Below are 25,984 nucleotides of genomic sequence, written 5' to 3' on the forward strand. Positions count from 1 at the left end.
TGGAGTTCATGTGCGTGAAAAAGCACAAATAAAGCTATAACCGCTATGTGGGCCCTTCATTTCTGATAAAGTGGTTAGACCAAACATCTTGCAATGCACCATTTCTTATACTCTGGGTTGCCTTCTTTTGAAAATGGTATGCCATAATAGTGGAAATGTTATTACCCAGGCTGCCATGCTCTCTCAAAGGCGAGATAGACCCAGAAAATCACTTTGTTAAATTGCCAACTTTGAAAAGGACATCTAATATTTTTGTCCCCATGACTTCCCCCCCAAAACAGAGAATCTAGTACATGGGGGTACTGTTACATTCAGGAGACAATGTTAAATACAAATAGTGAGGCTTTGTTGCAATAACTCATATCAGGAATATGAAATGTCCTGTGAAAATGTAGTTCATGTGCGTGAAAAAGCACAAATAAAGCTATAACCGCTATGTGGGCCCTTCATTTCTGATAAAGTGGTTAGACCAAACATCTTGCAATGCACTATTTCTTATACTCTGGGTTGCCTACTTTTGAAAATGGTATGCCATAATAGGGGAAATGTTATTACCCAGGCTGCCATGCTCTCTCAAATGCGATATAGGCCCAGAAAATCACTTTGCCAAATTTCAATGTAATAAAGCCTAAATGGATAAGCCGTATATATGACCGTGTAACTTTCCAAAACACCATAAAACCTATACATGGGGGGTACCATGGCGCTCGTGAGACCTCACTGAGCAGAACTAGGAGTGTTTCAGGGCAGTAAACTATATACTAACAATAATATTATCAGTGAAAGTACAGATTTTATGTGAAAAATGCAAAAAAAAAATAAAAACACTACATTTGGCTAGGGTTTGTGCCCAAGTGGCTACTAGAAAAGACTTGGCATACCCCATTTTGAATACCCTGGGATGTCTACTTTTTCAAATGGTATGCCATGATGGGGGTAATTTTCATTTCTTGGCTGCCATACGGTCTCAAAGGCAGCCTGGACACTGCAAACTAATCTGACAAATTTCAAGGTGAAAAAGCATAAATGGATAAGCCGTATATATGACCCTGAAACTTTCCAAAACCCCATAAAACCTATACATGGGGGGTACCATGGCACTCGTGAGACCTCACTGAGCAGAACTAGGAGTGTGTCAGGGCAGTAAACTATATACTAACAATAATATTATCAGTGAAAGTACAGATTTTATGTGAAAAATGCAAAAAAAAAATAAAAACACTAAATTTGGCTAGGGTTTGTGCCCAAGTGGCTACTAGAAAAGACTGGGCATACCCCATTTTGAATACCCTGGGATGTCTACTTTTTCAAATGGTATGCCATGATGGGGGTAATTTTCATTTCTTGGCTGCCATACGGTCTCAAAGGCAGCCTGGACACTGCAAACTAATCTGACAAATTTCAAGGTGAAAAAGCATAAATGGATAAGCCGTATATATGACCCTGAAACTTTCCAAAACCCCATAAAACCTATACATGGGGGTACCATGGCGCTCGTGAGACATCACTGAGCAGAACTAGGAGTGTTTCAGGGCAGTAAACTATATACTAACAATAATATTATCAGTGAAAGTACAGATTTTATGTGAAAAATGCAAAAAAAACAAGCAAACACTAACTTTGGCTAGGGTTTGTGCCCAAGTGGCTACTAGAAAAGACTGGGCATACCCCATTTTGAATACCCTGGGATGTCTACTTTTTCAAATGGTATGCCATGATGGGGGTAATTTTCATTTCTTGGCTGCCATACGGTCTCAAAGGCAACCTAGGTCACTCAAACCAATCTGTCAAATTTCTATGCAGAAAATAAAATAATGGACAAGTCGTATATTTGACCCTGTAACTTTCCAAAACCCCATAAAACCTATACATGGGGGGTACTGTTTTACTCGTGAGACATTTCTGAATACAAATATGTATGTTTTATTGCAGGAAAACCGAATAGTATTCTGACATTAACAGTTAAATTGTCATGCTGAAATTGAAAAATAACAAGATTTCATAATTTTTTCAAGTTTTTTAGATTTTATTCATATAAAATGGAGTTCCATACATGAATGTTTGATATTAAATGAAAACCCTGTTTCCCCTGAACAAAATGATATATGATAAGTGTGGGTGCACTTAGTATGAAAGAGGTAAATTATTGTTGAACAGACATATAGTAAAATTCTGTGGTTTGTTTACATTTTTTTTGGATCACAACTTGTACATTTGGCTGCGGTCTTAAGGGGTTAAAGGCATCTAAAAAAATATTAGACAAAATATTAAAGAAAAATGCTTCAAAAAACATTGAATAGAAACCAAATAAATATCATGTATATATTACTCTTTGCATAAAAAGAGAACCACTACAGTACAAAATAAGTTTAGAGAAAGTGACAGACTTCAAAGTCAGAATTTAAACCATTGGGTGTAAGAGTGTTAAAATTAAATATAAATTTCATCTCCTCCTTCCCTAACTTCTTAATGTAATCTCCTCCCCTCCAATCCTTTTTAACCGATTTAATAGCACAAAAGAAAAGACCTGTAGGGTCTTGGTTATGAACAGTTTTAAAATGTTGGGAGACGGGGGGCGTGGCCGGCTGCCGAGCGATCAAGACGCAAGTGTGTGGAGCTCCGTATCAGCAGACAAAAAAAGTAAGCACTCACCCGACATCCAGCTCCCAAAACCGGCCACACACACGCCCCTCGACTAGAGACACTAATGGGGCGCAAAAATAAGAAAAAACGCCAGCCAGAGACACCCAAATTAGCCGATATCCGGCTATCATTTACAAGGCCTACTCCACAGGCAGCTGCCAAGATGGCGGCCGCAGTTAGTAGTGCAGAGGAAGACTCCCAGGACGACAGGGAAAGCCTTACCTCACATACAGCAGAGTCTGAACTCCCATGTCCTGATACAGAATCAGAGGCAGAATCATCCCCTGTCACGAAAAGAGACATCAGGGATCTCTTACAAGAAATGAGAGAAGTGTGGAGGGCAGATATTTTAAACACACAGAAAGAGGTGGGGGACATCCAACAAAGGCTAACAGCAATGAAAACTAGAGAAAAGGCAAGAGACCACCAGATGCAGAACTCCCAAGACACAATGCAGACTCTCTCCTCACAAGTCCAGAAACTAACCCGAACTGTCACCACTATGGAAGCTCGACACAGAAGGCGGAACATACGCCTCAGAGGGATTCCAGAAAATGTGGAAGGAGAGGCATTAATACCCTATATACATCGCCTATTATCTTCAATGGGCCTTAAAGGAGGCGCTGACCCCGCCGCAATACTTTCAGCGTTTCGAATCCGGAAAGCGGCAACGGCACCGGAAAACGCGACCAGAGACACTATAGTGGTCACAAAGGACATGGCAACCCGCACCGCCATCATGTCCCGCTCAAGAGACCTGGGCACTGTGCAAATGGAAGGCAACACGGTGGCCCTATATGGGGATCTACCATTCGCAGCACTTGCGGAACGGAGGCAACTTGCACCAGTTGCCAAACGATTGCGAGGAGCAGGAGTCAGATACCGATGGGGAGCAGACGGGTCCCTGGAGGTACCACGGGGAAACCAGACGCTCACCCTGACTTCTATGGACGACCAAAAGGAGTTTCTCAATCAGCTGCACCTTCCGGAGCCCGGGGGGCCAGACTCCACAGAAGAGGACACCGCAGCGCAAAGTACGCCCAAAAGCAATCTGGGTCCGAAGACAAACATGTATATAGCGAAATTACCCAAGAGACACTCACAAGCCTCACCATTAAGTGGCGGCACACATACCCTCAGATCCCGTATCGCTGACCAGCTGTGGCGCAAGTAGCGCGAGACCAGTCACCACCTGAAACCTCACCTGAGCGTCACCTACTCCTCAATATACCTCTTACAGCCCCAACAGACGACTTGTTATTGTAACCGGACACTAAATGTAGATATAGTCAGGTTGATATATGTTACACTAAAGCAGAGCGAACTCTGAGACATCACTATAATACTGTGCTACCTATTTCTTATTATTGTTATAATCTTATGTTACCTAATTATTGATATTACTCTCATATTATGACAAAGTTATATTATGAATATCCAATTCTAATAAAAACATAAATTTAAAAAAAAAATGTTGGGAGACAGAGTGTGTCTCCAAACCTTTTTTAATATTACGCACATGCTCAGCAATTCTTACATGCAGGGGTCGTATGGTTCTCCCTATATAAATAAGACTACAGGGACATATCAGAGCATAAATGATTCCTTTGGAATGACACGTCAAATGATCTCTTATTTTATAAGGACGTCCTGTTAGTTTACTAATATCTACAATATGTCTTTTTTTATTTTTTGTGACCCTACATGGTAAGCATTCTCCACATCCATAAAAACCTATAAGCTTAGTTAAAAAATGGTCCGGTTTTGGGGTTTCTAAGTTACTTTTGACTAAAATACTTTTTAAATTGTTGGTTCCTCTATATATTATTCTTGGTTTGGGCGGAAGGATATCTTTTAGAATAGGGTCATCCCTTAGGATGTGCCAATGTTTCTGTATGGCTCCTTGAATCTTTTTCGTGTTTCCATTATATTTACTAATGAATGGAACTTCATCAGAAAATGTTTTGGAGTTGTTTTTTTGATTTATATTTAAGTAGTTCATTTCTTTCTAGAAGTTTTACTTCCTCCATGCTTTTCTTAAGATCTCCCCTATCATAACCCTTATCTATGAACTGATTCATTATATGTTCCGCTTGTTTCACATATTCCTCCTCTTCTTTACAGTTCCTCCTTATTCTCCTAAACTGACCTTTCGGAGCATTGGTGAGCCAGGGCGTATGATGACAGCTAGACCGATTGATGTAGCTGTTGGTGTCTACTGGTTTAAAAAAATTCCTGGTAAAAAGAGTAGTCTTTTATATAGATATTCAAATCCAAAAAAATTATTATCGCTTATATTGCTCGTCAGTTTTATACCCCAATCATTGGTGTTGAGGAATTGGAGAAAAAGGGTAAGTTCACAGCTACTGCCTGTCCAAACAAAGAATATATCATCTATGTATCTGCGATAGGACACCAAGTTTGCCGTCCAGCCATGGCCACTGGAAATAAACTGTTCTTCCCAGTAAGCCATAAATAAATTGGCATAGCTGGGGGCAAACTTGGTGCCCATCGCAGTACCACAAACCTGTAGAAAATATTGATCCTGGAACCAAAAAAAATTATTCGTTAAAATCAATAAAATGCCTTCTAAAATGAACTCTATTTGTTCCTCCTTAAAAGATGACTTCTCTAAAAAATGTTTAGCTGCTTCAAGTCCCTTCTCGTGTGGGATAATGCTGTACAGTGAGCTAACGTCACATGTAACTAACAAATATCCTTCTTGCCATTCAGTTTGTTCTAATATTTGAAGCATATGGATAGTATCTTTAAGATAATATGGATTTTTCACCACTAAGGGTTGTAGCATAATATCTATGTATTCTGATATCCGAGTAGATACTGAATCAATGCCCGATATTATCGGTCTGCCTGGTGGGTTGTGTTGGTCTTTATGTACCTTGGGCAGATGGTAGAACACTGGTACCTTCGGGTATTCAATAGATAGATATTTTGCCTCATTTTCATTTATAATTTCTAGATCCTGTCCCTTGGAGATATACTCATCAAATTTCTTTTTTTATTCCTCCCATAGGGTTAGATGTTAGTTTTTGGTATGTCAGTGGGTCTAGGAGAATTTTCTCTGCTTCTTTTATGTAGTGGTCTCTATTAAAGATAACAATCCCTCCCCCCTTATCTGCTGGTTTTATCACAGTGTCTTTCTCTTTTCTCATCTCTTTTAGTGTTTTCTGTTCTCTATAAGATTCTGCTGATATTTGTTAGTTTTTTTGATTTTATCAACTTCTTTCATAACTACGATTTCGAAAGCTTTCATTTGATCAGAGATCATATGTCTGGGGAAGAAAGTGGATTTATCTTTTAGATCTGAATGTGTGAAGTTATCATTCTGTATCGGTATCGGAGGTTCTTCTTAACCATAAAACATTTTTTTTCAGAGATAATTTTCTGATAAAATGATTAAGATCAATAAAAAAGTCAAACTTATTAAATTCGGATGTGGGTGCAAATTTAAGACCCTTTTTGAAAATTTCTTTACGTTCTATAGGGAGATCCTTTTGTGTCAAATTAAAAATACCTTCTACATCCTTCTCTTGTTCCGTTTCTCCCTGTATGTCAGTTCTTCTTCTTCTTCTTCCTCTTCTTCTATGGGTCTTTGTCTCTTCCCTGGGGATTCCTGAGGAAGGACCTTCTGGGACCACTGTAACCTGTTGAAAGTTGGGTCCTTCTGAAAAAATGAAGAGGAGGATGGAACATCTATTGGGAGTGAGTCGGATCTCCGTCGAATCTGTTGATTCCCAGATATGGAGGTGGGTCTTGGATCTCTCTCTCTCCTCTCTTCAGGTTTCCTTTTTCTTTCAAAGGGTATACGTTCGCTTGGTATACCCTCTTTAACTACTGTGCTGTAGCTTCTTCTGTCGTTGTTTTCTTGGTGATTCCTTGGTCTTTGGGTGTTGTACTCCCAATGGGTGTTTCTATGTGTTGGTACCACTTTTTCCCTATAATTCCTCACCCTATTGTCATGTCGGGGTATATGTGTATTAGAATGAAAATTGTATCCCATCCTATCCTTATTATTTCTATGGGGGCTTCTTTCTCGTGCTTTCCCAACTTTATTTAGTCTTCTCACATTACCGGTTTTATAATCATTCACATCTCTAAGATATTTCTTTCTTTTAATCTCTATTATGGTGTCCTCTATTTTGTCTACCTTATTTTTAATATCTTTAACTACATTGTTATAGATTTCTGGGCTAGTTGTTTCAATGAGGGTATCTTTCCACTTTGTGATATCCTCATTCAATTTTGGTAGACTTTCTTCCCTCCTAGCTACAATATAGCCCATAAGGCTAAAAGAAAAACCATCCAGCATCTGATTCCACCCTGTCATAAAGTGTGGATCATCTCTATCTGAGGATGGATCTTTTGTAAATCTCAATCCTCTCGGTGTAATCCTTTCATTTACATACTTATTCAAGGTCGCTATTTCCCACTTGGTTTTCATTTCTTTGATTAGCGCCTTCTCTAAGTTGTATTTACTTTTATCTACATTACTGTAGTTTTGTGTCTGGGTACTCCCTTTCCCTCCTACAAAACACATATCTATATTGTTAATTCTATAGTTCCTATTATCAAGAAACGCCATTTTAACCAAGCAACACTCAACTCAGTGAGAGAATATAATTACAATATGAAAAAACAAATACAGAGTCTAAGTGTGCAAACCAGAATTGACCAAGTACTCAAACACCCGTGTGGTAACCTCTCAACCCACAGACTTTGACCGGGAACAAAGGTACACCACCCACACCCCCACGGGTTTACTGCCATCCCACTGGGCAAGCTTGCTGGGAGCACATCTGCCAAGTATGCATACAACCCAGAGGCAGACCACCCCTGTAGGGGGAGGCAGACGAAGAAAGACAACACACACTAGACGGGGATTTAGATTACCCCTACACCACAACTCATCACACACGCTCACACACACATATATATATATACTTCTATGGACGACCAAAAGGAGTTTCTCAATCAGCTGCACCTTCCGGAGCCCGGGGGGCCAGACTCCACAGAAGAGGACACCGCAGCGCAAAGTACGCCCAAAAGCAATCTGGGTCCGAAGACAAACATGTATATAGCGAAATTACCCAAGAGACACTCACAAGCCTCACCATTAAGTGGCGGCACACATACCCTCAGATCCCGTATCGCTGACCAGCTGTGGCGCAAGTAGCGCGAGACCAGTCACCACCTGAAACCTCACCTGAGCGTCACCTACTCCTCAATATACCTCTTACAGCCCCAACAGACGACTTGTTATTGTAACCGGACACTAAATGTAGATATAGTCAGGTTGATATATGTTACACTAAAGCAGAGCGAACTCTGAGACATCACTATAATACTGTGCTACCTATTTCTTATTATTGTTATAATCTTATGTTACCTAATTATTGATATTACTCTCATATTATGACAAAGTTATATTATGAATATCCAATTCTAATAAAAACATAAATTTAAAAAAAAAATGTTGGGAGACAGAGTGTGTCTCCAAACCTTTTTTAATATTACGCACATGCTCAGCAATTCTTACATGCAGGGGTCGTATGGTTCTCCCTATATAAATAAGACTACAGGGACATATCAGAGCATAAATGATTCCTTTGGAATGACACGTCAAATGATCTCTTATTTTATAAGGACGTCCTGTTAGTTTACTAATATCTACAATATGTCTTTTTTTATTTTTTGTGACCCTACATGGTAAGCATTCTCCACATCCATAAAAACCTATAAGCTTAGTTAAAAAATGGTCCGGTTTTGGGGTTTCTAAGTTACTTTTGACTAAAATACTTTTTAAATTGTTGGTTCCTCTATATATTATTCTTGGTTTGGGCGGAAGGATATCTTTTAGAATAGGGTCATCCCTTAGGATGTGCCAATGTTTCTGTATGGCTCCTTGAATCTTTTTCGTGTTTCCATTATATTTACTAATGAATGGAACTTCATCAGAAAATGTTTTGGAGTTGTTTTTTTGATTTATATTTAAGTAGTTCATTTCTTTCTAGAAGTTTTACTTCCTCCATGCTTTTCTTAAGATCTCCCCTATCATAACCCTTATCTATGAACTGATTCATTATATATATATATATATATATATATATATATATAGCCCACACCCGGGCGAAACACATCAAGGGAAGGACTAGAAGCTATTTTACAGGTTTTAAAATATTTTTTGAGAAATAAAGTGAAGCTTTTTTTATCCAATCCTCTGGCTTCTACATATTTCCTGGTGCTGCTGGTTTCCTGATATATCCATATATCATTTGGTGGGGATCATACCACCACAAGCTATCATCACCAGAGCAAGTTATTGCTCTGGACACTCTAAGTAGGATATCTACATTTTATTTTCCAACTTTTGGTTTTGATATTGTACCATTGGTTTTTGTATACTGTTTTTTTCCCCATACATATGGTTGCTGAGTTTGGACATCCTAACATCTACATATCCTAAGACGGGGGTTGTACCGTCCAGGCGCTAAAAAGCAGAGCTCTTAGCAGCTCTGCAAAGTGTGAGTTTGTCTTTCATCTATAACATTTTTGTACAGATTTTACCATTTATAATTTAAAACATATTGCACTATTATTTTATTGTTCTTATTTCTTTTGAGGTTTTTCCATGCTGTACTAACTGAGATCTATATGTATGTATGATATAATCATTTTATTATTGTAACACAATTTTTGGGGGGCGGTTTACCACTTTTCCTATTTCCACATAGCCCACACTACCTGCATCGCTCCCCTGCATGCCCCCGTCCACCTTACCTTTCTTCCCACCTCTCCCACGCGTACCATCCCCTACCCCCTCTTCGGACACACGGTGCCCAGGCCACCCTATGCGCCTGCCTGCGCCAGCATGGCGGCCCCCAGACTCAGCCCTCCTCTCAGACTCCGGAGGCGGTCCTGGACTTCAGAGGGAGAAGTCGCATGTAACAGCAGCTCCGCGCCAAAAAGCCCAAAGTGAGCAATTGCCCCACAAACAATTGGCAACCACCAACCTAACTTGCTGTCGTGTCTTACCCCAAAACGAAAAGACAGACGGAGAAGGTGGACAAAGCACAATTTTTCGCTCCGAAACAGAGCGCGCTCAGAGAATCCTCCCAGGCAGCGGGAAGCCAAGATGGCGCGGAAGACACCCACGAGCACCGATCAGGGACCTCTAACCCAAGAAAAAATGCAAGGTATGCAGGACGCAATGTCTGCTAAGATTATGAAGAGTGTGCAGTCCTGTCATGGCCGTTACCAGTAATTTCTGTCTCTTCCGGGTTGACGGACTGTAGCCACACCCCCTCTCTGACGCAGTCTCATCACGCTACATAATGCGACCGCGCCAGACACAAGACGCTGAATTAATGAACAGCGTACCGCGGAATTTAACCGGCTGTAACTTTTCTCTGCAACTTACCTGTGTACCGAACCGGACTGATTCTCGACTAAACTTCCTTCTCCTTCCTCGACCACGGCTAGTACCTGGACACCTCTCGACCTATCTACCACGGAACCTCCCGGAGGGGACTCTGGGACCAATTCCAACCTCTGGAAGCTAAGTTATCGTTCATGTGTTATACAAACTTTTCCCATAGACTTTGAGCACTCATTCTTCGGTCTGCTCTCAAGTTCTCCTATCATTATTGCTGTAACCGGCTCATTAACCATTCAGGCTCCAGCTGATAACGTATCCTACTAATTAAGTCTTAAAACAAATCACTGCTGGTTAAAACTTCATTATATTTCCTTTATTTAATTTAATTATTGCAAGTCAAATGTACAAGATGCAATAAGAAACCGCTCACCATTATTGAAGCATTTAAAGATACAGTACCTATGTTTTCTTCAATCAAATAATTAAAGACACAGTACCAGTAAATTCTATATTGAACTGTCTGTTCTTATATTGTTCTCTATAATTCTGAATCCTCGATTATTTACAAAGAAATCTGCAGTTGAGTTCCATCCCAATCTATGTAAGCGTGACAAGCTGAGGAGGCATATAACAACATGGAGGATAAGCTAGTGCAAATGGCGGAGCGCATCACAACACAAGAGGTAAAACAGGCGGACATGGAGGATAGAAGACGCCGAAACAATTTGCGGTTGAGAGGAGTAGCAGAGGCTGTGGGCGTTAATGACTTAACAACACATGTCACAGAGTATCTGAGAGCACTGGTGCCCAGCATGCCGCAAGACATGCTCCTCTTTGATCGTATACACAGGACGGCGAGGCCCAAATTCCTCCCATCCGATGCACCCAGGGATATCTTGGTGCACATGCACTATTACCACACCAAGGAGGCCATATTGAAGAGCAGCAGAATTCGCAAAGACCTGCCAGAGCGCTATCGGAACATCGTGCTGTTTGCAGACATCTCAACATTTACGCTCAAGAAAAGAAGAGAATTTCATGACATCACTGCAGCGCTCAGGGAGCAGCGGATCGTGTATCGCTGGGGGTATCCAGTCGAGTTGCTGGTGCAGAAAGCCGGCAAAACCATAATAATCTCCACTCCGGAATCCCACAACAACAAGCCAAAGGAACCAAAAAGGCTAGTACCAGATTGGAAGAGAGCCAAGCATTCATAGATTATATGGACATGATGTCGGAGAAGACTTAATAGATCAATCTGAGACGTGCCACAAGTATTACCACAGTATTTTTGCATAGGTTACAACCAATGTAAATGTTATATTTATTCCATTGTCTAAACACAGTTACAATCCTACACTGTTAACAGGGGAAACTGGAGTTGGATACTGCCCTTAGGGTAGTTAGAATTGTCTAGGAATATAAGGGGGAACCAGGCTTTGAAGGGATTGGGATCCCAGAGAGACACATTGCAAAGTACCCCGATAGCCAATTACGGTGCCCCAATTGTTACATTGGTTAAACGAGAATGCAAAAAAAAAAGTAACCAAAAAGATTGCCACAGCTGGAAAGGCCTACGCAAAACGTACACTGTCCCAGGCTTAGGAGCAGAGAGCTTCTACCCCCAAGAGGTTCTGGACAAGAAGCTCCCCCTTCTTAGAATTTAATTGCTGTGCTCCGCCTGCTGCCTCCATATAAGCTGTAACCCAGAGTCACATACCAGTTCTTCTTGTCCCGGCAACGGGACGGACAGGTTCCCCCACAGTGCAGGTGGAGATTTGGTGCGGTCAGCACAGGTTGCTGACCGGGAGATGAGTGCCCGATAGCTTCCCGGGCGGGAACTGAGCGGCAATAGTACTTCCGGGTTCGCGTTACGGAACGCGACCGGGCACTGGCTTTTGTGGCATTTCTGAAAGAGTTCCCGGACGGTCCTCCTTCATTGCTCGTTACGCTTGCACACAGCGGTGGAATGCACGCCCAGGAGGCTTTGCGTTCCACCGAACACAGAATCGCGCTACTGAGCATGCGCGAAACGGTGTTTGGCGCCAAATTCAAAATTTGGACTTATGTTGCTGTGCAGGACCTTCCTGACCCCAAGGGTGGGTGTACAGTCCTGGTTCTCTGTGTCACCAGCCCTCCTACACGGATCTTAGGTGATTTGAGGTGAGATTTAACTATTTAAACTCTCCCTTTTCACCTTTTATTATGCATGCTCCTAGAATTATTTTATTCTCCCTTCCACCTATCCGAAGGAGTGAAAAGACAACTGAACTGGTGGAAAGACAGAAGCAACATCTCAAAGGGCCTATCGTTTGCACAGGAACAGTGGATTATGAAAACCACAGATGCCTCCCAGACGGGTTGGGGCGCCCATCTAGGTTCTCAGTTCCATCAAGGTCTTTGGAACAGAGTGGAGGCAAGCACTTCCTCAAATTTCAGGGAATTAAAAGCGGTTTGGAAAGCACTGGTTTCCTTCAGTGCAGCCATCACCAGTCAGTGAGGATTCAGTCGGACAACGCCACTACAGTGGCTTATTTGAATCACCAGGGAGGCACGAAGGTGAAAGCTCTACAAGATCTCTGCTACCGCATAATGTCTTGGGCCCAAGCGAATCTTCTCGCAATATCAGCTACCCATATCAGAGGGTCTCTAAACATTATTGCAGACGACCTCAGCAGAAGCCATTGGTCTTAGGCAGACTGGGCACTGTCAAACCAAGTTTTCTTGGAGCTGGTTTCACGCTTCGGCAGGCCAGAGATAGACTTGTTGGCCACAAGGAGAAACGGAAAAGTACAAAGATTTGCTTCTCTCCATACAGGAGATTACCCAGATGTCCTAGACGGTCTATTGATCCCTTGGAACTTCGACATGGCTTATGTTTTCCCTCCTATCGCTCTTATACCACGGATTGTTCAGAAAATAAGATGGGAGAAGGCAATAATTTTGGCAGTCCTGCCCTTCTGGCCGAACAGAAGTTGGTTTTCAGAAGTGGAAAACATGACCATCTCACGTTGGCATCTCCCAGTCTCTTCTCAAATTTTGGAGAATGTGACTCTTCCCGTGGAAACCCTGGAGATATTTCACCTGACGGCATGGTTGCTGCAAGGATGACCCTTCAAGGTCATGGTCTTTCTGACCTTTTATGTGACGTGTTGCTGTCTTCTGTCCGCTTGTCCACTTCGAAAATCTATTTCAGAGTTTGGATGAAGTTCAGAACCTGGTGTTCACTTCGAGGTTTGGATCCGGCCAAAGCCTCTATCCTGGAAATTCTTTCTTCTTTGCAAGATGGGTTTGAAGCCGGCCTGGGAGTATCTACGCTCAAAGGCCAGATTTCAGCTCTAAGTCACTTCCTGGTTCGTGACATTGCCTCAAACCTGCTTATACGAAGATTTCTTAAATCCATAAGGCTGAAGAGGCCTCCCAAGTTAGTACCTTTTCCTACTTGGGATCTGTCTCTGGTGCTTCAAGCCCTTTGTGAACCACCGTTTAAACCATTACTGGAGGTTCCTATCAAGCTGCTTACCTTCAAGACGGCTTTCCTGGTGGCTATCACCTCTGCTAGAAGAGTAGGTGAGATCCGAGCTCTCTCTTCCTCTCCGGAATTCACAATTTTTCATCAAGACAAGGTGGTCCTGCCCACCAAGCTGTCTTTTTTGCCTAAGGTTATTTCTAGTGCTGCTATTAACCACAGTATAGAAAAAGTTAGGTTAGCGCTAATAATATAGTGAACAGGCAGTGACCTTTTAGAGGGTAACCCTCTAACCCTCTATATAAGAGATACACAGTAAAGAGAAAGAAAGGTTGCACCAAAAAATAAAATAAAATAAAATAAATAAAAAAATAAATTAAATAAATAAAAAAATTTAAAAAAATATTTTATTTTATTTTTTAGCGCAACCTTTCTTTCTCTTTACTTTTCTCTTTACTGCTATTAACCAACCTATTGTCCTGCCGGCTTTTTGTCAATCTCCTACATCGGATATGGAAAGAAAGTGGCATCTTCTAGATGTTAGAAGATCCCTGAAGATCTATCTTCAGAAGACTCAGGGGTTTAGATCCTCAGATCATCTATTTGTATACTTTCAAGGCACTAACAGGGGCTGTGCTGTCTCCGGACCCTCTTTGGCCAGATGGCTGACAAATACAATCAGGTTGGCTTATCAATCCAAAGGGATTCCCCTTAGTTTCCCGTTAAAGGCTCATTCCACTAGAGCTATGGCGACCTCCTGGGCTGAAAAAGCAGCCACCTCACCTGAAGACATCTGCAAAGCTGCTACTTGGTCTTCATTACATACCTTTATCAAGCATTATAGGCTGGAAGTATTCTCATCATCTGAAGCTGCTTTTGAGGCGTAAGGTGCTACAAGCTGTGGCCTGCTAAGTTCCCACCCTTTGTTTTGTGCAGGAATCTTGTTGTATCCCACTTGTAAGTACTGCCACTATACGAAGGGAAAAACTGTAATTTTACTTACCGTAAATTCCTTTTTTCTTAGTATAGAGGCAGCACTGGCTTTCCCTCCTCTTTCATATAGATTAAATTCTTTGCATTATTCAGTCTCCGTTTGGTTCTTTTGTATTACTGGTATGTGACTCTGGGTTATGGCTTATATGGAGGCAGCAGGCGGAGCACAGCAATTAAATTCTAAGAAGGGGGAGCTTCTTGTCCAGAACCATAAGGAACATCCCACTTGTAAGTACTGCCACTATACTAAGAAAAAAGGAATTTACGGTAAGTAAAATTACTGTTTTTTGTGAAAAAAACAACATGATTCTGTCAAGGGACAATAAGGGAAATGGGGAACATTGGGAAGGTAAATGGACTGGGGAAAATGGGTTGTATATCTGGAGGGGAAAATATTAATATTGCATGGAATGTTACTATCTCTATCAGGGCTGGTGTTCTGTCAGATTACTATACCTTGTCAGATTGGTATACCGGAAGTGACGCAGCTGCACCGGATGTGACGCGGCCACACCGGACATGACGTTTCGGAGCAGGAGGAGGAGGAGCACAGCACCGCGCAGGCACAGAAGAACCAGTTTTCTACCACGGTACAGAGAGGAGGACGCCTACTGCGCATGCGCGAACACCACACTGCGCCTGCGCCTGGAGCCACAAGGGGGGGGGGGGTAGGGGATCTAATGGGCCAGTGCGCACGCGCGCCTAAGTACTCCCGTCGGGCACAGACAGCGCGCGTGCGCAGGGAGATCGATTCAGCCGAATATTCATCCGATCTCCCTGCCCCACACTGCGCACGCGCCTACCCAGCCAGCCAGCCAGGACAGCCTCGGGCATGGACACCGCGCATGTGCACTGAGGGGTATAGAAATCTGATGGCTATATCTTCTTCTAAGAAATCTCCTACCCCTGAGTGCGCATGCGCGGTGTCTGATCTACTGCATCCTGACATCTCTCAGGTAAGCCTCGCTCCCAACACTCTCAGTCATCAGGGGGAGGGGGGACTGTGCAGTATTGGGGGGTCTGTGCAGTATTGGGGGGTCTGGACAATATTGGGGGGACTGTGCAGTATTGGGGGGGTCTGTGCAGTATTGGGGGGACTGTGCAGAAATGACGGGGACTGTGCAGTATTGGGGGGTCTGGACAGTATTGGGGGGACAGTACTGTGCAGTATTGTGGGGGTCTGGACAGCATTGGGGGGGTCTGGACAGTATTGGGGGGGGTCTGTGCAGTATTGGGTGGGTCTGGACAGTATTGGGGGTCTGGACAGTATTGGGAGAACTGTACAGTATTGGGGGGTCTGGACAGTATTGGGGGACTGTGCAGTATTGGGGGGGTCTAGACAGTATTGGGGGGACTGTGCAGTATTGGGGGGGTCTGGACAGTATTGGCAGGGTATGTGCAGTATTGGGGGGTCTGGACAGTATTGGGGGACTGTGCAGTATTGGGGGGGTCTGGACAGTATTGGGGGTATTTTCAGTATTGGGGGGTCTGGACAGTAAAGGGGGACTGTACAGTATTGGGGGGTCTGGACATTATTGGGGGGTATGTGCAGTATTGGGGGGGTCTGGACAGTATTGGGGGGTCTGGACAGTATTGGGGGGTCTGGACAATATTGGGGGGACTGTGCAGTATTGGGGGGGTCTGTGCAGTATTGGGGGGACTGTGCAGAAATGACGGGGACTGTGCAGTATTGGGGGGTCTGGACAGTATTGGGGGGACAGTACTGTGCAGTATTGTGGGGGTCTGGACAGTATTGGGGGTCTGGACAGTATTGGGAGAACTGTACAGTATTGGGGGGTCTGGACAGTATTGGGGGACTGTGCAGTATTGGGGGGGTCTAGACAGTATTGGGGGGACTGTGCAGTATTGGGGGGGTCTGGACAGTATTGGCAGGGTATGTGCAGTATTGGGGGGTCTGGACAGTATTGGGGGACTGTGCAGTATTGGGGGGGTCTGGACAGTATTGGGGGTATTTTCAGTATTGGGGGGTCTGGACAGTAAAGGGGGACTGTACAGTATTGGGGGGTCTGGACATTATTGGGGGGTATGTGCAGTATTGGGGGGGTCTGGACAGTATTGGGGGGTCTGGACAGTAATTGGGGGACTGGACAGTATTGGGGGGGTCTGGACAGTATTGGGGGGGGGTCTGGACAGTATTGGGGGGATCTGTGCAGTATTGGGGGGTTCTGGACAGTATTATGGAGACTGTACAGTATTGGGGGAACTTAAAGTATGGGGGGGTGTGGACAGCATTGAGGGGACTGTGCAGTATTGGGGGGGGGTCTGGACAGTATTGGGGGGACTGTGCAGTATTGGGGGGTCTGGACAGTATTGGGGGGACTGTGCAGTATTGGGGGGGTCTGGACAGTATTGGGGGGTATGTGCAGTATGGGGGGGACTGTGCAGTATTGGGGGGGTCTGGACAGTATTTGGGGGTATGTGCAGTATGGGGGGGTATGTGCAGTATGGGGGGTCTGTGCAGTATTGCGGGGTCTGTGCAGTATGGGCGGTATATTGGGGCGGTCTGTGCTGTGTATTAGGGGGCTGTGCGTTAGATGTGGGAGGCAGTGTATTAGGGTGCTGTGAGTTAGATGTGGGGATGGGGGGTTGTGCGTTAGATGTGGGGGAGGGGGGAGGCTGTGCAGTATGTGGGGGGGACTGTACAGTATTGGGGGGGTCTGTGCAGTATTGCGGGGGACTGTACAGTATTGGGGGGACTGTGCAGTATTGGGGGGGTCTATGCAAGATGAGGCGGTCTGTGCTGTATAGTGGGGCGGTCTGTGCTGTGTATTAGGGGGCTGTGCGTTAGATGTGGGAGGCAGTGTATTAGGGTGCTGTGCGTTAGATGTGGGGATGGGGGGGTTGTGCGTTAGATGTGGGGGGTGGGCAGTGTACTAAATGGGGGGCTGTGCAGTATGTGGTGCCTGTGTGTTATATGTGTACAGCCCTGGTTTGACTACAAAACATTTTGTTTCAGAGGCCATCTCAGATGCCATGGCCTGCTTTTTGCTACGAAAGCCCAGCCATCTAGTCACTCACCAGGGGTGGATGAGAAACTGCACCCCAGCCAGAGGGACTGCCCCACATCTGCAACCAAATCCGTCTGCCACTGAATTCTGTAATCTCTGTGTCATTGTGCATTGTGTATGTATAGTACTCCCAATTCTTATATTTAATATGGTGTGTCTGTCTGCTGTAAATATGTGGCACGCAAGTCTGCATGCACTGTGTCTGTTTTGCTATTTTACTCTAACCATTATATTTTTGTGTGTGTCACAACTCTGACAAGCATGTTCTCCTATGGGGCACGAAGTACATAAAGAGGAAAGAAGAAGTCCATGTATGTACGTAGTGGGCATTGGATAGCATTCCCCTCATCCCCCCATAAAAACCATAACTTACCCCTTCAAATAACGACAGACAACTTCTTGGGAAAAACAGGCCACAGCATTTATCAACATCACGAAATACTGTATAACTCCTTAAACATATAACATAATAAATTAACATAAACACTTTTATACAGTCATACAGTAATCAAGAAACCGTCCTTGCCAATCTAACTTCCCCAAGGCTCTCACCTCCCCCCCTCGGCATAATAAAAACCATCTTCCTTTTCAGGGCTCCCCACCAGCCGTTTTTCCGCTCGGTGGGGCCCAACCATAATGCTCCCCACCGGTCGACTTACAACCCAGTGGGGACACGTCCAACCTGGTACCTCCTCCAGGTTCACCATAAGAGACAGGGGGAGGATGAGACCCGGCCATTAACCCCCTTTTCATCTAATCTACCATCCCTTATTTGGCAAGGACATGCCCCGCCTCGCTGTGACAACCACCCGGGCCCAAAGCAGAAAAGGGAGGGTGGGCGGGAAACTTGTTGCTGGCCCGGCTCCTAAGTGGCACTGAGGTCAGTCTGCTTTGTCACCACCCACTTCCTCACATCTCACACTCCCACACGTAGCACATAGCCAATCATGCACCATCCATCCCACACTCATACATGTATAATATATTCAATCATGCATCATCCATCCCATTTTTATATTGCCACTTTTAAAAAGATTAAAACTCTTAATTTGTAAATCTACTGTAATTTGTCTGTAATAACGTTAACCTGTTAATTATTGTGGGACAGTGGAGAGCAAACCCAAACTGGAACTCTACCAAACAATCCAGGACTGTTAGGAAATATGGCTTTGTAACAACATATGATAATTTATGGTGCATATAGGTCCCCTTGTCACTGTGCCTATGCATAGTTTTGCTTATAAATGTGATGACTTTCAAAAGATAGCAATAAGCATAGTGAGAAGTTGCTCTTAAAAAGCCCACGGTCACAGTATAAGCAGTGTATAGGCAATAGGGTCATAGTATAAGCAGTGTATAGGCGATACGGTCACAGTGTAAGCAGTGTATAGCAGATACGGTCACAGTGTAAGCAGTGTATAGGCGATACGGTCACAGTATGAGCAGTGTTTAGGAGATACGGTCACAGTGTAAGCAGTGTATAGGAGATACGGTCACAGTATAAGCAGTGTATAGAGATACGGTCACAGAATGAGCAGTGTTTAGGAGATACGGTCACAGTATAAGCAGTGTATAGGCAATAGGGTCATAGTATAAGCAGTGTATAGGCAATAGGGTCATAGTATAAGCAGTGTATAGGCGATACGGTCACAGTGTAAGCAGTGTATAGCAGATACGGTCACAGTGTAAGCAGTGTATAGGCGATACGGTCACAGTATGAGCAGTGTTTAGGAGATACGGTCACAGTGTAAGCAGTGTATAGGAGATACGGTCACAGTATAAGCAGTGTATAGAGATACGGTCACAGTATGAGCAGTGTTTAGGAGATACGGTCGCAGTGTATAGGAGATACGGTCACAGTATAAGCAGTGTATAGGCAATAGGGTCATAGTATAAGCAGTGTATAGGCGATACGGTCACAGTGTAAGCAGTGTATAGCAGATACGGTCACAGTGTAAGCAGTGTATAGGCGATACGGTCACAGTATGAGCAGTGTTTAGGAGATACGGTCACAGTGTAAGCAGTGTATAGGAGATACGGTCACAGTATAAGCAGTGTATAGAGATACGGTCACAGTATGAGCAGTGTTTAGGAGATACGGTCGCAGTGTATAGGAGATACGGTCACAGTATAAGCAGTGTATAGGCAATAGGGTCACAGTATAAGCAGTGTATAGGAGATAGGGTAACAGTGTAAGCAGTGTATAGGAGATACGGTCACAGTATAAGCAGTGTATAGGCAATAGGGTCATAGTATAAGCAGTGTATAGGCGATACGTCGCAGTGTAAGCAGTGTATAGGAGATACGGTCACAGTGTAAGCAGTGTTTAGGAGATACGGTCACAGTATAAGCAGTGTATAGGAGATAGGGTCACAGTGTAAGCAGTGTATAGGAGATACGGTCACAGTATAAGCAGTGTTTAGGAGATACGGTCACAGTATAAGCAGTGTATAGGAGATACAGTCACAGTATAAGCAGTGTTTAGGAGATACGGTCACAGTGTAAGCAGTGTTTAGCAGATACGGTCACAGTGTAAGCAGTGTATAGGCAATAGGGTCATAGTATAAGCAGCGGATAGGCTATACGGTCACAGTGTAAGCAGTGTATAGGAGATAGGGTCACAGTGTATAGGAGATACGGTCACAGTATAAGCAGTGTATAGGAGATAGGGTCACAGTGTAAGCAGTGTGTAGGCGATACGGTCACAGTGTAAGCAGTGTATAGCAGATACGGTCACAGTGTAAGCAGTGTATAGGCAATAGGGTCATAGTATAAGCAGCGGATAGGCAATACGGTCACAGTGTAAGCAGTGTATAGGAGATAGGGTCACAGTGTATAGGAGATACGGTCACAGTATAAGCAGTGTATAGGAGATACGGTCACAGCGTAAGCAGTGTTTAGGAGATGCGGTCACAGTATAAGCAGTGTATAGGAGATACGGTCACAGCGTAAGCAGTGTTTAGGAGATACGGTCACAGTGTAAGCAGTGTTTATCGGATACGGTCACAGTGTAAGCAGTGTATAGATACGGTCACAGTATAAGCAGTGTATAGGAGATGCGGTCACAATGTAAGCAGTGTTTAGGAGATGCGGTCACAGCGTAAGCAGTGTTTATCGGATACGGTCACAGTATGAGCAGTGTTTAGGCGATAGGGTCACAGTGTAAGCAGTGTTTATCGGATACGTTAAAAGTGTAAGCAGTGTTTAGGAGATACGGACACAGTGTGTAGTTGAGACATGGTGGCAGTGTCTTATCGCGGCCCTAAGTCCGCAAATGACCTTCCACATTTCATTACTGCAGGGAAATGGCTAATAGGTTAGTTTGCCAGCTCATGGCCCAGCTGGTAGGTAACAGGTCGCGACCCCACGTACATTGGATCTATCAGCGGAGGATGTTTTTTCCGTTTTTGGGGTACTTCATCAACTGGCATCTCCATCGGTCGGCGTATTATCATCTATCGCAGTTGGAAAGTCCATTTAGGATTGCTCGGGTAGCTCCGAGAATCGGTACCAGCGAAACAAACAGCGTTGAATTTGTTGACTGAGCATTAAAACAGCAAAAACGAAGCCTCCTGTCATGTTATAAAATTGTAGATTATGCTAGCTTTAGTGTACCTATAATCTTAATTTTATTAATGACAGGAGGCGAGTATTTCCCTCCCTTGTTTAATTTTATAGTTTAGATTAATCAGGTACGTATGCAACTCTGCTTGTTGTCTCTGCTACCTGTCGCTTGTTTCTTATGTCTGTTTTTCATAGTAGGGTTGGGATATCTACATGTTAAGATAAATTTGGTTGCTACATTGGGTACCTACATGTTTATTCAGAGTACATTTCATTGGATAATCAACCTGTTCGATTCTGTTTTTTCTCTCGTTTCAGTTTACAGTCCATCAACGCTATCTGGTTTGACAGGTCTTCTCGGAGGGTGGACATCGTTGTATTCATCGTATCTAGGACTTCATTTCTTCCCCATTATATTTTCTGCCTCTTGTTCTGTTTGTCGCAGCTTGAAAGAGGAAATGATGCATGAGGAGGGGAGTTTTATAGTACCTAACTTTTTTCTGATTGGTTGTTTTTCTATGCTGCTGTGGAGTTCTAGTAAAGAGAGACTTAAGCAAATACTCGCCTCCTGTCATTAATAAAATTAAGATTATAGGTACACTAAAGCTAGCATAATCTACAATTCGCCACTGTTTCTTGTCCCCTCCAACTCCTCCCTCGATGTTTGCCACTTCTAGCTGTAAATACCTTGATATAACTGTTTATCTCTACTCCCTCCCTAGGCCCATTTCCCATACCATCTCTACTGCAAGCCTCTACAATTCTATTCGGCTCAACCCACCCACCCAGGTTCCCCCTAAATTTATAGCATGCTCCTCCAGCTGTTTAAAATTCTCACTCACGGGGGGTGGGGCCGGACTGCCATGCTGAGAGGTCGCATACAAGACGAGCTCCTGCAGAAAAGCGACATTAATGCCGGTCAAAAAGCGAATAATATACCCATCTGCAGTCTAGAAGCAGCGGGCAAAGAGGCATTGGTGCTGAGGTCACTCTGACCACAAGCGTTCTGACCCCTGAAAGGGCACATCGTCATAGCTGCATCTGAGGCCTACCCGGGTGGTGAGTGAGGTGGACGGCCGCTGCCTCACTATTCTGCCCTGTGGTTTCCCTTTGGAACTCTGACGCCATGCAGTACAGGCCTTGTTCCCCTCCCCCTTTGGACCGGTGGGGGTTATCCCGGTCCCAGGAGACTGTCCCCGCGCACCTAAGTCACAAAGGGCCCCCATAACCAAAATGGCGGAAGTGGCAGGCAGACCTGAAATGGCGGCAAAGCCAGAGACCACCATGTCACAGCAGATCAGAAGTTTTGAGGCTATACTGATCGTTGAAAAGCAAAAGGGCTCATTAACACAGCTTAATCACCACTTACTGACCTACGAACATGTGGGATTCCAGGCTCCTGCGGCAATGTACAGTCGAGACCTGCTACCCGGTAACCCTGCCGACCTGCATGACACTCCTGCGTTCCAGCTGCCTCCCAGGGAGGATCGGGCAGAAGCAAGACATCATACACTGGGAGTGCACTCACCCCGCTCAGCACACATCATGCTGGACTCACTCCTGACATGCCAAAGGTTTTTCAGATCGGGAGTTGGATAAGCCTGCACTGTCTGGAGGTCTCTCTCAAAGTCTGGGATGCATTCAGCGGAGATGGCTCCTGACAGCCGTGCCATCCATGCAACCTGATGTACTCTCTCTACACTCTAAGCAGTTAAAACTACTTGCATAGCGTAAGCTTTTTTCATCACCTAATCTCCTATTAATTTAGCTCAGCATTAAGTTTCTCATGTCATAAATCACTACAATTGTGCTGTTTATCATATATGCAAATCCAGCACTGTAACTGTTCTAACATGTCTTGAACATTAATGTTTTACCTACTCTGTGTTTTACTACTCAGACCTGTTGTTATTACACAAAAACGTAGGTCACTCCCTTATGCACAATTAAGCATAATCATATTAATGCCTAGCTATTACTGTGATGATACTCTACATAATAAGCATAACAAATATATTCACAAAACATTTTAAACTTAAGAGTTATAGGACTAGCCAAGTATAATGCTACTGACCGCTGAGACAAAGGCTTTTCTGGTAACCTTACCTTTTTCTTTTTCAACATTATAAAATGTGCATTGTTCCTTATGTCACACAATTACTATACCCTGTTTGATGTTGTGCATGCACCAGCTGTTGTGGCAGTGCATCCTTGTATATCTAACCTATGCACAAATAAAATAAAGAATTATATAAAAAAAAAAAAATTCTCACTCACTTACCTCTTCATTCCCTCTATATTCTACCAATCGCTGCAACTCTCTGTTTCCTTATTTAGTGCGGCAGTGACCGTACTTTAGATTGCAAGGCTTCCCAAAACCCAGGTTCTGGCTGGTTAGGGGCGTATATGTTAATCAGATGAATTACATGAGAGTACAGTGTCCCAGATACTATAAGATAACGCCCCTCTGCATCTGAGTCAGTTCCATATTCCCCTGCCACCTCTTGTCTCAAACCCCCATGGTATCCTTTAGAGTGTAAGCTCACAGGCTATCTACCTATGCACTTTGTATAAAAGACCTTAAATGGCAAGATTTCAGCTTACGGGCAGGGCCCTCTCTACCTTTTGTATTTGTCTTTGTATCTATACTAATTGTACAGTGCTGCGGAATCTGTTGGCGCTTTATAAATACCAGTAATAAATAAATAAACATCTGTCTCAGTATAAACAGAGATTGGGAGACATTGGGACACTGGGCGACATAGTGACACTTGGGAACACTGAAACACTGGGGGGTACTGGGAGACCTGGGGACACTCGGACACTAGTCTCCCAGAGTCCCCTAGTATCCCAGTGTCCCCATGTCCCTCAGTTTCCACTAGTATAAAATAAAAAAATCTCAGACACTCACTGTGATAGATTTAAGCAGGTTTATTGGACACTGCAATGTTTTGTCCTGTGTCCAGATCGTTATCAAGTCTCCAGTGTTCCCTGTGTATCACAGTGTTTCAGTGCCCCATGTCTCCCAGTGTCCCCTCATGTCTTCCAGTGTTCCCAAGTGTCTCAGTGTGCCCAGGTCTCTCAGTATTCCCTAGTATGTCAGTGTTCCCATGTCTCCCAATGTCCCAAAGTCTCACAGTGTCCTCTACTGTACCAGTGACATGGGGACACTGGAAGACATGGGGACACATACACTAAGGAACACTGGAAGACATGGGGACACAGCCATGCCCCTTTCAGCAGTTCTGTTTATGTGATTTGGGTCAGTGGCCCACCCTTTTACCCCATCTATAGACTTCCTGCTTCACTGGACACTGCTGTTAGGGGTTATGGATTTACTTGAAAGATGAAAGCGTTAGGTTAGCATAGGGTATGTGCTTTCTCATAGCTGCATCCTATGAGATTCCCTCCAGCACCATCTCCATCAGATACACGACGATAGAGAGATAGGACTGTTTTAGTTCTATAAGATTTGTAATTATCAGCACCAGGCCCACTGGGCTCTTAATCTGGCCCTGGGCGGGTGTAGTGTGCTATGTAGTGTGTCTGTGTGTGCTGGGGATGTAGTGTGTCTGTGTGTGCTGTGGATATAGTGTGTCTGTGTGAGTGCTGGGGGCGTAGTGTGTTTTTGTGTGTTCTAAGGATGTGGTATGTGTGATGGGGTTGTAGTGTATCTGTGTGAGTGCTGGGGGTGTAGTGTGTCTGTGTGTGGGCTGGGGATATATTCTCATCTAAAAAGCCAATTAATTTATTTTCTCCATAGTAATTTGGCGAGGTTTCCACCTTTCCGGGGTTTGTGGAGCCATTTTTTTAATGTTTTGAGTTTTGAGGCTTCTTGTGGTCATGCTAACATATTGTAGTTTGCACTGACATTATTATTATAATTTTATTATTTATATAGCACCATCACATTATGTAGCACTGTACAATGGGTGGACTAACAGACATGTAATTGTAATGTAATTTGTAACAGGAACAAAGAGGTGGAGGGCCCTGGTCAATGAGCTTACATTCTAGAGGGAGTGGAGTATAGTGACACAAAGGGTAAAAGTAGGGGTACAAAGCAGGTTTTTAGAAAAGTTTTCATTGAGTGCTTAGTAGGTAATTTTTTACAGTTGCAGGAGAGGAGTCATGGGGGTGGGGGATACAAACCTGCTAACAGTTTAATTGATATGCTTTGAGTTTCAATGATTTTTTTGAATGAGTGGAGACTGGGTGAACGTCTTACGGAGAAGGGGAGGTAATTCCACAGAAGAGGTGCAGCCCTGGAGAAATCTTGGAGGTGAGCATTAGAGGTGGAACTACGGACAGAGGATATACGTAGGTCTTTGGCAGAGTGTAGGGGCCTTGACGGGACATACTTGTGTATTAGGGAGGAGAGGTAGGTTGGAGCAGCATTATGTAGGGACTTGTAAGCAAGCACCAGAATTTTAAATTGAACCCTATATCTAACTGGAAGCCAATGCAGGGACTGACAGAGCAGGGAGGCGTGGGAGGTGCGAGCGGACAGGAAAATGAGCCTCGCTGCCGTATTCATTATAGATTGTGGCGGTGCAATCTGGGAGCACGTAAGACCACTGAGAAGGGTATTGCAGTAGTCAAGGCGAGAGAGAACAAGAGCATGGATCAGCATCTTAGCCGCATCCGGGGTTAAATAGGGGCGGATGCGCGCTATGTTTTTTGAGATGGAAGCAACAGGATTTGGTGATTGATTGGACATGAGGGGTGGAGGAGAGGTTGGAGTCAAAAAGAACACCCAGGCAGCGAGCCTTCGATGTAGAGGTGATGGTAGCGCCGTTGACTTGGAGGGAGGCAGACACGGGAGTAGCAACACTTGAGGGAGAAAAGGCCAGAAGTTCTGTTTTGGACAGGTTGAGTTTAAGGAAGTGA

The sequence above is a fragment of the Pelobates fuscus genome, chromosome 7 (genome assembly GCF_036172605.1).
Source record: "Pelobates fuscus isolate aPelFus1 chromosome 7, aPelFus1.pri, whole genome shotgun sequence".
Classification (NCBI taxonomy): Eukaryota; Metazoa; Chordata; class Amphibia; order Anura; family Pelobatidae; genus Pelobates; species Pelobates fuscus.